This window comes from Benincasa hispida, chromosome 11 (genome assembly GCF_027475165.1).
Source record: "Benincasa hispida cultivar pf3 chromosome 11, pf3_genome.v1.1, whole genome shotgun sequence".
Taxonomy (NCBI): domain Eukaryota; kingdom Viridiplantae; phylum Streptophyta; class Magnoliopsida; order Cucurbitales; family Cucurbitaceae; genus Benincasa; species Benincasa hispida.
The window spans coordinates 39,909,035-39,925,799 of record NC_143488.1 but is presented as its reverse complement, the minus strand read 5'-3'; the positions used below and the strand labels follow the sequence as shown (position 1 = coordinate 39,925,799).

Here is a 16,765-nt window from a genome sequence, read left to right as displayed (position 1 = left end):
TGGGATTCTGGCTGGCTGCAATCAAGCATTCACCCTTCATATCATCTGGTATTCATATTACACTCGTAGCCTTTTAGTTTGCCTGTTTTCCATTCTTCTCTTGGACAATAAAAATTTTAAATATCTTATGAATAATTAAATTTGGGAAAAAGGGGGCATTCCGAGAATCGAACTCGGGACCTCTCGCACCCAAAGCGAGAATCATACCACTAGACCAAATGCCCACTTTGACTATAACATGCATTTGTTAGATTTTAGTGTAATTTGTATTGTTGGATCCGTGGTACAATTGACTAATGTTTGCTTTTTTCATTGAAATGGAAGTTATGAAAAGAAAGTCGATGAGCATATGCCACAAGCATTTCCAATTTTTCCCCCTCTACCAAAAACTGTTTTTCACTTTTTAGTTCTGATCTTGAGCTCTATACACATCAATAACTTGGTGTACTCCGAATTATTTTAAGTGGTTGACAAAATGAGGTAGGATATTAAAAAGAGAAAAAAGTAATGGGAGTATTCCGAGAATAGAATTTGGGACCTCTCGCACCCTAAGCGAGAATCATACCACTAGACCAAATGCCCATTTTGAACATTTAATTAATTAATATTGTATTTATTGTGATTATGATAATGCATTGTTGATGGAGCTGTTTTTTTCCGATGTTGGTTTGTAAGTTTAGAGGTAAAATAATAGTTGGCCATAGCGTTTATTTCATGTCAAGTAGCCAGTCATTCTTGAGGCTTAGGAAATAAACATGAACAAATTTTGTATTTTACTTATCCCTAAAATATTTTGAAAATAGTGTGTAAAAAACAAAACAAAGCCAAAGAAATTTTCGGTTAACTGAAAATTATGAATAGAAAATCGTTAAGCACGTGACAGAGGCATCCAAGAATTGAACTCCGAAGCTCCCAGTCTCATACCAAATTGAGAACCTATCATCAGATCTAATGCCCAATTCGTACATCTACCAAGAACAATATTTCAATTTTAAATTAAGACATGTTAAGATGTATTACTAATCCTTGTGCTTTATACACACATCAATAACTTGATATGCAAAGTTACTTATCCTTTTATGCATTATTAATTTTACCCAAAGCTCTAGTGAGAATCATACCACTAGACCAAATGCCCTCTTTAAATCACATTTATTAATTTTTAAATTTAAATGATATATTCTTAATGTTGGATCTGTGATACAATTGATTAATGTTTGCTGAAAGTTATGAAAAGAAAGTTAATGAGCACATGCCACATAAACATTCCCAAATTTTTGTCCTCTATCAAATACACTTTTTCATCCCTTAATTAAGACTTACCAAAAGATTTAGATCTAATCTTTAGTTGTATACACATCAATAACTTGGTGTATTTTGCCAAGTTACTTTTAAGTGGTTGATGAAATGAGGTAGGATAATAGTTGTTACCTACCTTGATTTATGAATTACTTGTGCTTTTTTTTCAAAGCATAACTTATGCTTTTTTTTTTTTTTTTTTTTTTTTTTTTTTTTTTTTTTTTTTTTTTTAAATTTTAACACAAGAATAACTTGTGCCTGTCACTATAAAATGTTATTGGAATATTTTTATCAGAAATGTGTAAGCATACATGTGCTTCCAAGTGGGATCCTGGCATGGCTTGTCACACCCCGTTCCAGATGATCTTCCTAACCTGGATGGAATGGTGACTGCAGCAGCTACCAACCCTTTTGCTGGCACTTACTGTCTATCTTACTTGTTAAATATTGCTCAAACCCTGAATACATACAAATTAACTCAAAACTTACCACATTTACACTATAGGGTTTCGCAGCACTGTTCATACATGGACATTACAATCTAGTGAACCCCATCAAGAATACTAGTCACTAGACGTGACACATATGTACTAACAAACATAGGTCTTTAATTATGCTTCCTTCAACCTGTTTCTTTGAGTGGCAGAGTAGCAGCAGAATAGTCTTTTGGGAACTGACCGCTACTTGAAAGAAAACATTTGAAAACGTGAGCTAGAAGCCCAGTGAGTGACTTGATAAAACGTAAATCTCATGCTTAAACTGAAAGCTTAAAAACATAATACTGGGACTTAAAATATACCAAACAAACGTGTACATAAAACCACATAATACCGGGACTTAAAATATACCAAACAAACGTGTACATAAAACCTTTTAAACCATTGTATCTGAAACCTGAATCTTAGTTGAGAATGAACATTTACTGCTCCAATTCCCAACGTCAAGTCATGGCCAGATGAGACCTCTACCTCGACCTGTTCACATTAAACTATGGCTAGAAGAGATCCCTACGTCAATCTCTTTAAATATACTGATGGCATCTCAAGCAACATCCTTAAAATATAAACGTTGACAACAACTCTTAAACATCAATAATCATCATTATTCCCTAGTTGAGAACGAGCATACACTGCTCTAGCTCCCAACGTCTATTATCGGTCAAGAGACCCATACCTCGGCCTCTCATTCAGACCAACCTACATGCACATGGAGATTGTTATGTACCGTCAACACCTTAGGTACATTTATTCAGATACCTTCCCTACCTTCAGTATCCCTATTCATTATGTTTAGAAATACCAACGCATGTACTTTGGCAACCTTAGGTATTTAAAACATAGTACGTCAAGCTTCATTCAACCTTAGCTTTAACCTTAACACATGTTTCATACTTTGTGAAATAAGTTGGCTTAAAACATATTGAACTAGCATGTAAAACCACTAGCATGCGTTAGACATGGAAAACATATTTGGAAAACTCATACATTAGTAAACATCATGTGTTGATAAACATTCATAAGCATTAGAAATTTCAAACTATCCTTCTAGCCTAGAAGAATATACGACTGCCTTTATCCTTAGTTGAGAGTGAACTACTAGTTCTAACCCTCAATGTCAACCTTAGTCGGGGATAACCCCTTTTGCTCAGTCCCTCGACGTTGTATTACCTACGTTCATGTGGTTATAATTGAGTACCGTCGTACCTTATGTACCTGACTAGGATACCTTCTCATTGTCCTTCAGTATCCTCAGGTACTTGACTAGGATACCTTCTCATTGTCCTTCAGTATCCTTAGGTACTTCTGCTCAAATACCTTCTTAAACGTCCTTCAGTATCGAGCTGCTAAGATACCTTCTCAAATGTCCTTCGGTATCAAGTTGGTTCGGTACCTTCTCGAATGTCCTTCGGTACCAAGTTGGTCAGATACCTTCTCAAATGTCCTTTGGCATCTGGTTGGACGGATACCTTCTCAAATGTCCTTCGGTATCGCGTTTTAAGTAAAACTAGTCATAAACATTTAGTTAAATACTAAGGCTTAGTGCTCAAATTATCATACTAGTTCATCATAAAATGGATTTACTTAAACATGTTGAAAGAATTTGGACAAAATTACATATTTAAATCATATCAATTCCATGGAAACATGCTTTACTTAGCATGAGAAACAGTTTCACAAACACGTTGCTTGACACTTCATTTAAACACTTAGCATGAGAAATAACTTCAAAGATATCATAGTTTCTAACACTTAGCATGAGAAATAACTTCAAGGAAATCATGGTTTCTAAATCGTTAAAACATCAATTCATCACACAGTCACTCACAGTTCGTTGGCCTCTTAACGGGTTATACGCCTCTCCTAGCTCTTCTTGGCCTGAAAGAACATAATTCCCGGTTAAACTACTTAGAATTCTTAGCAAAATACCTCAAATAGTTCATTTACTAATGAAACTTTTATCAACAAAATCAGCATTACTAGTGAGATAATCATCATGAGTGAGATCACCCACATGAGCGAGACCACCCTTATGAGCGAGATTTACCATTTCCAACGAGATTTGGCACTCGTAATTAATGTTATATTTATTGTGATCTTGATAATGCATTGTTGCTGGAGATATTTTTTTGATGTTGATTTGTAAGCTTAAGAGGTAAAATAATAGTTGGCCTATAGCGTTTAACAAAGTGTTGCTTATCCTTGTGATTTATGAATTATAAGGTGCCTGTCTCTTTGAAACTCGTGTTGATAAATAGGAAAAAAAATGGGGCATTCTAAAAATCAAACTCGAGATCTCTCGCACCCAAAGCGAAAATCATACCACTAGACCAAATGTCCGGATTGATATTTTTTAGTATGTTGAATTTTATTTATTGTAATGTATATAAAATTAATATGTAGTTTTTAGTTGAAATGAAGTTATGAATAGGAAGTCAATAAGCAAGTCTAATGAGGTATTTTAAGAATTGAACTTGGAACCTCTCATAACTAATACCTTGTTGAGAATCTACCATTTCGATCCAATGGAAAAAGAGAGAAAAAAGTATCAATTTTAAACCGGCCTGATCTTTTGTTGTATCAATTCTAACGTGTAGTTTTGTATTTAGAAAATTTTTCTTTTGAAATTTGAATGGTTGATGAGATGAGGGATATGATACTAGGCTTCCTCCCTGGTTTATATATGATAAAGTAAATTTAATATCATTTAACACTCCACTCGTGAGCTTAAAATATGTAGAAGATTCAATAAGTGAGTCAATATTAATTGAGGAGAAAATATCATTGTAGGATTTGAATACAGGATCTCTTAGACCACTTGTTTTGATATCATGTTAAGTCATCGAATGATCTAAAGTGTTTAAGTTGATAGATGAAAGTAAATTTAATATTATATTATCTAAAACTAATTAGAATTTGCTTATTTAATGTATATGTGAGAATATAGATGGTTACTTATATTCTCTCATAAACTATGAAAATTGAAGTTCTTAATTTGAATTCAGAACTTTAAATTCTAAAACGGTTAAAGAGAAATTGACGGAATTTTGAAAATCAAAACCAAGATTTCTCGCACCCAAAGTGAGGATCATATCACTAGATCAAATGCCTTACTTGAATGATTTGATTTATTTATGTACACTTCTAGTCTTTCATTCAAGTTATTTACTTGCATTTCTCTTGAACTATAAAATTTGAAGATCTTACAGTAATTGATTGGATTTCAGAAGTTTAAATTGAAAATGGAAAAAGAAAAAATAAATGTGGGGTATTTCAAGAATCAAACTCAAGATCTTTTGCACCCAAAGTGAGCATCATACTACTAGACCAAATGCTCTGATTGACCATAGAAATGTCATTTAACTTTTTTTTAATCATAAAGTCTGCAAAATTCTTTTATGATGTTGGATACGTAGTACAATTGACTTGCACGTTACTTGTTCTTAAGACATTTAATTTTCATATGTTACTTATCCCTTGAAATTTTTTAATATATTGTGAACAGAATACAAGAAGGAATTTTTGAGTTGAAAATTATGATTAGAAATTCACCAAATTGAGAATCTACTATATCAAATGCCATTTTTGTCCTTATCAAAGATAAGTTGTGTATTTTTTTTTTTTTTTTATTTAACTAAAACATGATGTAGATCCAATCATGTTGTAGTTGTCGAGCGTAGTTTTTATTAGTTATAATGTGAGAATTGAACATCAAATCTTTTGGATGAGTATATATATATTATTTCAGTTGAACTATAGTGGGTCATTTTAGTTAACAGTACGAGACATATTAGTTTATCTCCATTCAAAAACTATATTGTACTTGCTCCATAGAAATCCATTATTAAAAAAAAAAAAAATGCTAACCATTACCCAAAAAAGAAAAAAAGAAAAAAAAAAAGGATAAATGAGCTGCTCCATATTGCTCGCTACTTATTCTATAATTCTCCAATTATTTGGCCTTTTAGGTGGAGGATCAAATTTACAATTTTGAGAAAGTAGATGTCTTATTCACTGACCGAAGCTTGAATTAACTAATTATTTGGTATCTATTTGTAGGCAGTACACACTTTTCTAAGGGTCGTCCCAGATATTATTGTATAGATATTAATATTTTTATTAAATATATTGGATTTGATGCCTTAATTTTAGATGTTTGAGATAATTAATGTCTTTATTTGAATATTTAAGATAATTAATGTTTGAATATTTAATTTACCAATTTTGTGTATAAAAATCAAAATTAAATGAATGTAAGAGATTAATTAAATCTAATATTATTTAATTTAGATTAATTATTTTAGATGACAAATTTATTGAAAATAATTTAAGTATAGCAAAATATCATTGTTTGTCAGTATCACTAGTAGGGCGATGGACACTAATACATGTCTATATTTAAAAACAATCTTTTAATTCAATTTTATATTAATTAATTATTTGATCAATTAAGATTAAAAAATAATACATTTATTGAACATAATTAAATAATTATTAATAGTAATTTATATTAAATAAATAAGATGACATAAAATATTAAATGTAAAAAATTATAAGTTCATTACTTTTTCTCTTAAACTATAAAATATGTTTGTGGTATCAATAATTTCCCTGTCATTTTTCTCTAAAACTATTAATTTGATTAAAATAATTGGGGCATTCCGAGAATTGAACTCGGGACCTCTCACACCCGAAGCGAGAATCATACCACTAGACCAAATGCCCTCTTTATATTAGATGAATGCATTTACAAAATTTAATTTATAAGTTTTAAATATGTGTTTTAATATAATTTTATGGTTAACGAATACTTATATCAGTTGAATTAAACTTGATTTTGTTTTTATTCTCTCTTCAACGAAGGTTAGCAATTCATTTTGGTATATTGTACCCTTATAAGTTATACCTATAGCTTATCCGAATTTCTGAATAAATTAGAGTTCCTCGATATGGATGAATTTATGGTCTAAGTACATACATTATAAATAGGAATTAGGAACAATTAAAAATAATAATAATAAATAAATAAAATTTAGCTTTTGTTTTTCCTTTTTAGTTTGAGGTGTAGTTTTCTTCTCTCTCTTTACTTGTATATATATAGTATTAGATAGGTCATAATCATTTCGTTTTTTTGTATCTTTCTTACGTACAATAGTTGAATTCTTAATCAAATTTTAAAAATAAAAACAACGTTTTAAAAGTTATGCTTTTAGTTTTCAAAAGAATTAGGGGCATTCCGAGAATCGAACTCGGGACCTCTCGCACCCAAAGCGAGAATCATACCACTAGACCAAATGCCCAATTTAGTTTTAAGTATACATCTTAAATTTACATAAATGCACATCTAAATTATAACTAACTAGTAAAGAAATAACAATTCTAAGTTCTTTTTGTGTGCTAAACCAATTAAACTATCGTAGTTTCAATTTCATCCAAACAAGAAAATGTTGGATAATGTAAAGAAAATGAACAAGAAATTAGAAATGTTCACGGGGAGACATGGAAGATTTATAAAAACTTTTTCATAAATTTCTCGTTTATTTTCTTTAATTTATTAAATTTATTTTCAACCACGTAAAGTTTTCAGATTTTTCTATAATTAAATGATTTTTTTCAATACAATTTTTATTTAAATAAAACATTATGGGGTCTCTAACTAAAAACAAAAATATTCAATGGGTAAAAGATATAGCTGTTTGTGACGATTTGGATATCATCGGCTCTACCAATGTGTTATATGAATAATAATCACCAAAAATTAGAAATTATAGAACTTGGTATATCGGAGAAAAATTGAGCCCAACGAATTCACATTGTCCTCTTAAGAAAATTTTACTCATTGTAATGTTTGAGTTTCATGAGTAATTGTCTTTAACATACAATTTTTTTTTTTTTTTTTTTTTTTTAATTTTTTTTTTTAATGAAAGAGCATCTCGTCCACAAGATCCAATAAACTAAATTTAAAAAAAGTGAGAAATGTTTTTTATGGGGGAATTACATTGTTTCATGAATGGATATATCTTTTCGTAATTAACCAATTTAAAAAAGAGACATGATTATCGAATGATCACATACCATTTATTCCAACATAATGTTACTAATATCCTGGTTGAGTCAAAGTGTTTTGAGGTTGCTCAACTCCTTACCGACAAGTGTGCTAACCTCTCTAAGGTGTTTTTTTCCATAGAAAAGATTAAGTCCTTAGTGATTGGCTTGAGGGCTACGTCCTTCTCCCATGTAAAGCATTGTTATAACTTTTTGGCTCATTCCCTTGGAAGCATATGCATCATCTTCTCTTTTTCTCCATACTTGGAGTAATTTGTTTTGTTATTGTTCATTAATATAATTTTATAGGTTATTTGTTTTTGTATGTGTGAATAATGATTAGTGTAACCTAAGCTATATCGTCTCATTAGTATAATATAACTGTAACCTAAGCATTGTTCAAAGCAAGAATCATTGTATTTGATGAAAATTTATCTTTCAAAGTTATATTCTAACTTGTAGTAACAACTAAACGAACAAAATATTGGTGTTGGAAAATGTGAAAAAAATGAATTGGGGACATTCCAAGAATCAAACTCGAGACATCTCACACCTAAAATAAGAATCATACCACTAGACCAAATGCCATAATTATTTTCAGAACGTCTCCTTCTGAACAAGATAGACATATCAATATCATAATTTTAAAGCAACATTCTTATATTGTTTTCAGTTCTCAGGAAGATGGTGAGGAATATTATATGAACAAAAGAGCACAGTTCTTGGACATGGTAATTGATTTTTTATAAAATTAAACAAGAACCTAATTCCAACTTGAACAATGTAGTAAAAATGTAGTTTAAAAAAAAAAAAAAAAATCAATTTTGGGGCATTCCGAGAATTGAACTCGGGACCTCTCGCACCCTAAGCGAGAATCATACCACTAGACCAAATGCCCATCATGATGCTTGCAAATTTGTTTTTATAATAATAACAAAAACAATATCTTTTTGGTTCCTTAAGTTTTAAGTCTAGTTTTCATTTGATCTTCTAAATCTTAAAATGTTACACTCTTGTTTCTTAAATTTCGGGTTTGGTTTCAATTTACCTCTTAAGTTTTAAAATGTTACAATTTTACCATTGAAATTTGTGTTTTCTTTCAATTTGGTCCCTAGTCTTAAGCTTTTATACTTTTAAACTCGATTTTTCATTAAATACTCACTTTTAGTCATTGATGTTAATGCCTATTAATTATTTTAAAATAATTATGAATTGAACTTTTAAATTTATCTTTAATAGTGATGAAAATAGTGAAACTTAATTAGTTATTATTTTAGTTACTTTAAATTAATTAACAAACATTAACATAAAGACGAAAGATGAGAATTCAGTGAAAAATAGAAGTGTAAATCTTGAAACCTAGAGACTAAATTAAAATAAAACTCAAATCTCAATGATAAAATTGTAAAACTTTGAAATCTAAGAACTAAATTGAAATCAAATTCAAAACTTAAGGACTATAATTAATCAATAGTAAAGTAATATTTGGACAAAGTGCTTGTTCTATTTGACTTTGGAACGTTATAGGTAAGGAGCGGAGTTCAGGTTCCTTGACTTGCCAAACGGTTTTTAGTATGCCCATACAGTCAATGTTTACACACATGATAGTGGCAGCCATGTTATGGATAATTCTTTGGAACATGGGGACCAATGGAAATTGGACTCAAGACCTAAGTACAAAAAGATATTTTTCCCTAATAATATAATAAAAACTTATGATTATTTTAGATTTTTTTTTTAGTACAATTGGGGATAGGGGATTTGAACCATAGATCTCATGGTTACTAATAGAGCTTCAAAACTTATCATTACTTTGGATTTTGAAATCTCAAATTACGGGCAGAAGGGAAATTACGGGCATAAGGGAAGAAATTAAATATTTTTTTTCAATATGTGGGGAGGAACAACCGAACCTTTGACTTCGAGATCGAGAGTATAAACTTTTTGTTAGTTAAACTATGCTTATTTTGACAAATGTCTCTCCCAGAGCTTTACATATTTTAAGCTATGAGTTGACAAATGCTACATTAGGTTTGGTTTTTTAAAATAGATGAGAGTAGTGTTGGGGTTCTGGGTTGAAATCCCAAGCGCAACGGAAAAAAAAAGTTCAGACAATTTTCAGATTTTAATAACAAATTAATTGAAGAAATAAAATTTAGAATCCCTTACTTTTGTTGACGACTTTGGAGGACTTCACCAACTTTTGGATTGACAATCTTGATTTGTCTACTATAATTTAAGTGAACATCACCAAAATAGTTTCACTAGTATTCTCCTTAAGAATGTAGAAGGAGATGGGATCCTTATAGGGAATTTTCTACCGAAAAAAAAATCTCAAAAAAGCTAGAAGCCAAAAGAGAAAAATTCTATGTATCACTTTTTCTTGAACTCACTAGAGAGGAGGAAGTTAGGAGAAGATATCTCTCGCTCCCTTATAACTCTACACATTTGGAGTTAGTTATAACAAATTTATTTAAGTTCATTATTTATTTAACTAATAAATTAAATCAAATTTAATTTATTTAATTAAATAACAATAAATTTATTTATTTAAAAAATAAATTAAATTAAGATTTAATTTATTAAAATAAATCAAATAATTATTAATTAATAAAAACTACATATCTCATATTTAATTAAATATGCATTAGAATCATATTCTAATACATCCCTCTCTCATAACTTATAGTTTTAATTCAATTAATTGAATTAAATAAAATATAATTAAATTAGATAATTAATTAATTCTCCAACTAATTAATCATTAAATTAAATATCACATATTTAATTTAACCTTATAATTGAATCATATTCAATTATGTTTTCTCTAATATTACCTATAGTTTTAATGTGCATCTAATGCGGATTAATTTTGGCCTATAGTTTTAATATGAATTCTATTCATATTAAATTTAATATTTGAATTCTTTCAAATATTTAATTCTCTCATAAATTTATTTTTGAATCAAATTCAAAATAAATTTATATTATAAAGTTTGATTAAAATATACACTTTATATTATAGTGAATCACCATACATTATTCTTTCCCTTAGTAAATTTGAACATTTCGAATTACTTTAATTACATCAACACCCTTTATGATCTCCCAGTGAGACCTAATGGTCCTACATATCAGAAGCTCTAATGATATGAGAATAATTGGCTAAACTTATTAGCTAAGTTAATCAATATTCGTTAACTGTGGGTATACTTCACTATAGACCCATAGTTGCACTCTTCTCACTACAGATACATTTTTGTATCCATGGATATTGACCAATGACAGCAAGATTCACGAGTGCTGGTAACACTAGTTGGATCAAATTACTATTTTACCCTTGAGTTACCTATATATCATTAAGTACTAGTGCTTCTCTAATGAACAACTTATTTATGGTCCAACCATTAAACAGAAACCCCTCTTAGGCCAGTGAGAGGGTAGAGCTCTTTGTTTAAGTCTTGAAGACACCACTTAAGGGAATACTCATCTACTTACCCTAAAGTTGGAAAGGAGTGAATTCCATCTTGTGAAATTATGTTCCCAGCTCCTCGCTCGGTCTTGTGTCCAAAATGGTAGGCTTATTGAGTCGGCGAACTGACCGCTCTCACCCATACAAATCAAAAGACAATCTCTCGTGAACAAGAGTCCATAATCCACTCAAGATTGAGACTAAGTTACCTAGGTCATCCTAGTGAAATAGAAACCTAACTAGTCAATGGAGTTACATCTAGAGGTTACTATTTCGTGGTGTGGTCTTATGTAAACTCATTATATAGGATACCCCCACTCGCATGTTCCCTACAGGAACGCGTTGGATCATTGCATTTATATCAAATACAAAATGAGCCATATCCATAGTGTCACTAAGATAAGGTACCCAGCCTTATCCATATACTATAGACCCTTTAGGCTGTAACTTAAACACTGATCCCCGTATATCTCCACATACAGTTTAAGACTCATGCAACACTCTAGGATGTTAGTTTATTGGGTTAGAATTATATAGGCAAGATAAATACAAGATAAACAATAATTATTTATTGTAATAAACATTGATAACACTTTATTAATGATCGGTCAAATGTTACATTTACTATCTACGAGTTTTAGGGTATAAAACCCAACATAAATATCGTGGGTTTCGTAGTTTGTAAATTATTTGTACATGAATTATTTATTTAACAAAATAAAGTGTTATTTTATTTGACATTTAGTCTGCATTAATATAAATCCAATAAACTAAAATCCTAGGCTATTTAATATAACTTAAACATGTATGTGGTGGCATACAAGTGAATCATGTTTAAGTAATAATCCGAATAGTCTGTATGAAGGATCCCAATGAAGGGTTCCTTGAGCAGAGACGATGGATCATCCCAAACCCAATTTTTCAGAATTGATAAATTTATAGAAAAACGTATAGATCATGCAATTAATTAAAAACTATACAACATGATAATAAGTAATTACAGAAGAAATAAATTGAGTTGTACAAAACCCTTACCTTTGAAGACACAAAAAATTTTCACGAATCCTTCTTCTCTGTGAAGAATACAAACATCAAAAGGGTACCACCACTTGGAGACCACAGTATTCTCAAGTAGAGAACCCAGAAGCTGTGGGCTCTAACTATTTTGGATTTTTGTGAGGGAAGGGAAAAGGATTGAGAGAAGAGAGGAAGAGGAGCAGGGGAATTTCTTCTTCTGAGAATACAAAACTTTCACAAAACTTTTATGTTTTTTTTTTTTTTTTTTTTTTTTTTTTTTTTACAGGAAGAAGAAGACTGAAAGAGCAAAAATCTCACTCCCTCTGTCAATCACCCACATAATACGTGGATAGAGAGAAAATTAGGAAGGGAAGTTAATTCCCTCCCAATAATTAAAATATAAAATAATTAATTTTAAAAAATAATTTAAATTAATAATAATATATATATATATATATATATATATATATATATATAACTAATTTATTATACATATATACATAACTATATGTTATATCACATATAACATATAAACTATAGTTTTTATATTGTATGAAATACAATATAGCCTATAGTTTCAATTTTCTCTCGCCAATGGCTTTTAATATAAATTATATTTACATTAAATTTAATTATATGAATCCAATTCATATAATTAATATTTGAATCATATTCAAATATTTATTTTCTCTCACAAATACTTAATATTATAATGTATCAAATACATTATAGTAATTGTATCACAGATAATTAAAATTTAATTAATTAGATCACATATAATTAATTCACTCAATTAATTTGAACAATTCAAATTAATCCAAAAACTGATTCTCATTTAATCCTGTTGAGCTATTGAGAGGACCTCATGGACCTGTTGCTTGAAGCTCCAACGGTATGTGAATAATTAATTAAACTCTTTAATTAAATTATTCACTATCCTTTAACTGTCAGGCACTCCATTAAAGATCGACAGCTGCACTCTTCACACTACATATATATTTCTGTGTCTATTGGATAAGGTGTCTAGCCTTATTTATATGCTACAATGTTGGGGTCGATGCCCTAAATCTTGGAGGGTTCTATAGTTAGTAATTGTAATGTACGAACATTTTATTTATGTAATAAAATATATGATGTTTTATTTCAAAATTAATTGCATTAACCACAAACCAATAAACTAACATCTAAAGTTATCTTTGTAGCTTAAACATGTATGTAGAAACATATAGGTAGAATCATGTTTAAGTGAACCTAAATGGTCTATAGTAGATGGAAAAGGCTGGATACCTTATCCTGATGACACTACGAGTATGACCCACTTTTTAGGTGTTACAATTATTGTAAAGTGCTACAAATGATCTGATCCTAATCATTCATATGGAGACATGTGAGCGGGGATATTCTATATAAAGGAGTTTGTATAAGACCGGACCACGAAATGTTTAGTCTTATTATATAACGCTGTTCATAATAGAGACCTTCATTTCACCAGGATGACCATAGGTAAGATGACTTGAATCTTAAGTGAGTTGTGAACTCCTGCCTATGAAGGCAGTCCTTTGATTTGTACAGGTGAGAGTGGCCAGATCGTCGACTCGACAAGCCTACCATTTTAGGGATTTGTCTGATTGAGGAGCTGAGAATACAGCTACACAAGAAGAAATTCACTCCTTCCCCAATGTCGAGACAAGTAGATAAATTGCTCCCTTAATGACTGATTCTGAGGCTTGAACAATGTGGTGCCACACTCTCTTCTGGTCCGAGAGGGGTTTGATCATAGTTGGACTATGATTTATTGTTCATTAGAGGGATCAGTGATACTTAAGGAGTTAAATGTAACTATAGGGGTAAAACGAAATTTTGGCCCAGCTGTACTTACGAGCAATTTGTGAAGGGTCATTGTACTGTTGATTGGTTATATTCAATGGACACAGAAATATATCTGTAGTGCGAAGAGTGCAGCTGTTGGTCTTTAGTGGAGTGCCCAACAGTTAACTAATGGTGAATAATTTAATTAAAGGAGTTTAATTAATTATTCTCGTATCATTGGAGTTTCAAGCTACAGGTTCATAAGGTCTTCTCTGTAGCTCAACAAAAATTAATGAGAATCAATTTTTGGATTAATTTGAATTGTTCAAATTAATGGAGAGAATTAATTATATGTGATATAATTAATTTAATCTAATTATATATGATATAATTACTATAATGTATTTGATACATTATAATAAAAAGTTTATTTGAGAGGAAATAAATAATTGAATATGATTCAAATATTAATTATATGAATAAATTCATATAACTAAATTTAATATAAATGAGATTTATATTAAATGCCATAGTTGAAAGAATAGAAACTATAGGTTAGGTTATATTGTATTTGATATAATATAAGACTATAGGTTATATGTTATATTTGATATAATATATATATGATAAGGTAGTTACCATATTAATATATATTAAGTTGATTTATTAAAATAAAATAAAATAAAATAATTTATTTTATTTTAAAAATAATTTTAGGAGGAAGTTGTAACTCTCTTCCCCTCTTTTCTCTCAAAAGCGTGGTAGTGGGAAGTAAGAAGAGAGGTAGTTCTTCTTCTTTCCTATGGTGATTTTTCACCAGTAACAAAGAGAGAGATACACAGAAGAGTTATGTGAAAATTGGAACATATCTCTTCCTCTCAATACTCTCAAATCCCTATTTTCCAAAATAGCCAGAGCCCACAAAACTCCTGGATTCTCATCCAAAGAATATAGAGGAATCTTTCATGGTGGTGTCCTCGTAAACGGTTAGAGGGTTCGAGACTATTCGTGACAAGTTTCAGAGAAGGAATCTTGTGAAGAAGAGTTCTTCAAGGATAAGATTTCTTAAACCCTTTTACTTTTCCATAATCTTTGATTTATTGCATGCTGTAATTAACTTTTAAATGCATAATTTAAATATTTTTATGTAAAATTTATATTATGTAAATTTTGGGTATTTGATCCAATCCCATACTTCCACTCAAGGAACTTTAATAGTTCCTTCTATTGGTATCAAATCGCGGTTTATGGCCCAAATTTTTCCAAAATTTCAGACTGATTTTACAGTCTTCTGGTGGGATTTTGCATTCTATAATTCATGTGATGAATATTCTGTGGAATGTATGGTTTTACAATTTGGATGTTTTTGGGATTTGATTGTATAGATTTATCGCTTTCAATTTACAAATTGGTTTGTAAGGGCCCATTAATTGCGATCGAGTTTGTACTTAAAGTTTTGAGTCGTTCGTGCTGTTCCTAGTGAGTTTTCTAGAGAAAACGAAGTCCACTTGAGAAGAGAAAGCTCGTTCAATCGTTGCTGGGCTAAGGCGCTTGGCGTGAGGTGCTATATGATAGCATTGAGAGATCATGGCTATGTGATAGCGTTGTGCGATCGTGGCTATGTGATAGTGTTGTGCGATTGTGGCTAAGCGATAGCACTGTGCAATCATGACTATGCGATAGCATTGTGCAATCGTGGCTATGCGGTGGCCCTATGCGATCATGACTATGTGATGGCTTTGTGCTATCGTGGCTATGTGATAGTGTTGTGCTATCGTTGCTATATGATAACACTGGATGATTGTGGCTGCGATAGCTTTGTGCTATCATTCCTATGCGATAACACTGTACGATCATGGCTTGGCGTGTCGTTGGATGGTCGATGCTATGTGATGGATGTGGGCGATCATAGCTGGGCGGTTCGGGTAGAAGAGTTCAAGGCCCAGTTCACTTGTTTCAAACCGACCGATTCTTTTTTTTTTTTTTTTTTTTTTTTTTTGTAATAGTTAGTTTTAAATTTCCTTTTAGGTGTCCAATTTCGGTCCATTAATTTCTTTTAAATTATAAATGTGATATATAATTTTTTTTATTATATATCATATTGTATGCCATATAGTATAAAATCCCATCATAGGTTATGCATTTAATTTTCATGCATCATTTATATTATAATTATTATAATATATGTTTAGATGCATGTTTTAATTTTATAGCATGCTCATGCATCATATAATATAAATGTTATAATATATGCATGCATGCATGAATAACATATACATGCATCATTTATATTATAAGAGTTATAATATATAGTATGAATTTATTTTTGAAGTATGTAATTATAATTTCATTACTTCAGTATATAATTATTATGTATGTTTGTAATGAAATGAAATTGCATTAAGCATGTCACCACTTTAGGGTAATTTATAATTGTTATAAAATTACCTAAGTATGCTTTACTTGTAATGTACAGTTTTAATTTATTTCATTTGCTTATAATTGTTATAAAAAATGAAATTAAAAATTAAAATAAATAATGCAGAGTTGCATGCAAACTTTATGTATCATCTCTTAAAATTGTTTTAAAACATGATTCAGATAGACATAAGATCACATTTCTAAT

At 30.3% G+C, this 16,765-nt stretch overlaps 4 non-coding genes across 4 annotated transcripts; all 4 read right to left on the bottom strand.

The window, feature by feature from the left end:
- Positions 1-152: 152 nt before the first annotated feature.
- Positions 153-224, bottom strand: TRNAP-UGG (transfer RNA proline (anticodon UGG)). Its single transcript has one exon. It is a non-coding gene; the product is annotated as a tRNA-Pro (tRNA).
- A 6,225-nt stretch (positions 225-6,449) lies between these two features.
- TRNAP-CGG (transfer RNA proline (anticodon CGG)) lies at positions 6,450-6,521 on the bottom strand. The gene has a single exon. It is a non-coding gene; the product is annotated as a tRNA-Pro (tRNA).
- A 503-nt stretch (positions 6,522-7,024) lies between these two features.
- Positions 7,025-7,096, bottom strand: TRNAP-UGG (transfer RNA proline (anticodon UGG)). The gene has a single exon. It is a non-coding gene; the product is annotated as a tRNA-Pro (tRNA).
- Positions 7,097-8,667: 1,571 nt separating this feature from the next.
- On the bottom strand, positions 8,668-8,739 carry TRNAP-AGG (transfer RNA proline (anticodon AGG)). Its single transcript has one exon. It is a non-coding gene; the product is annotated as a tRNA-Pro (tRNA).
- Positions 8,740-16,765: the final 8,026 nt, after the last annotated feature.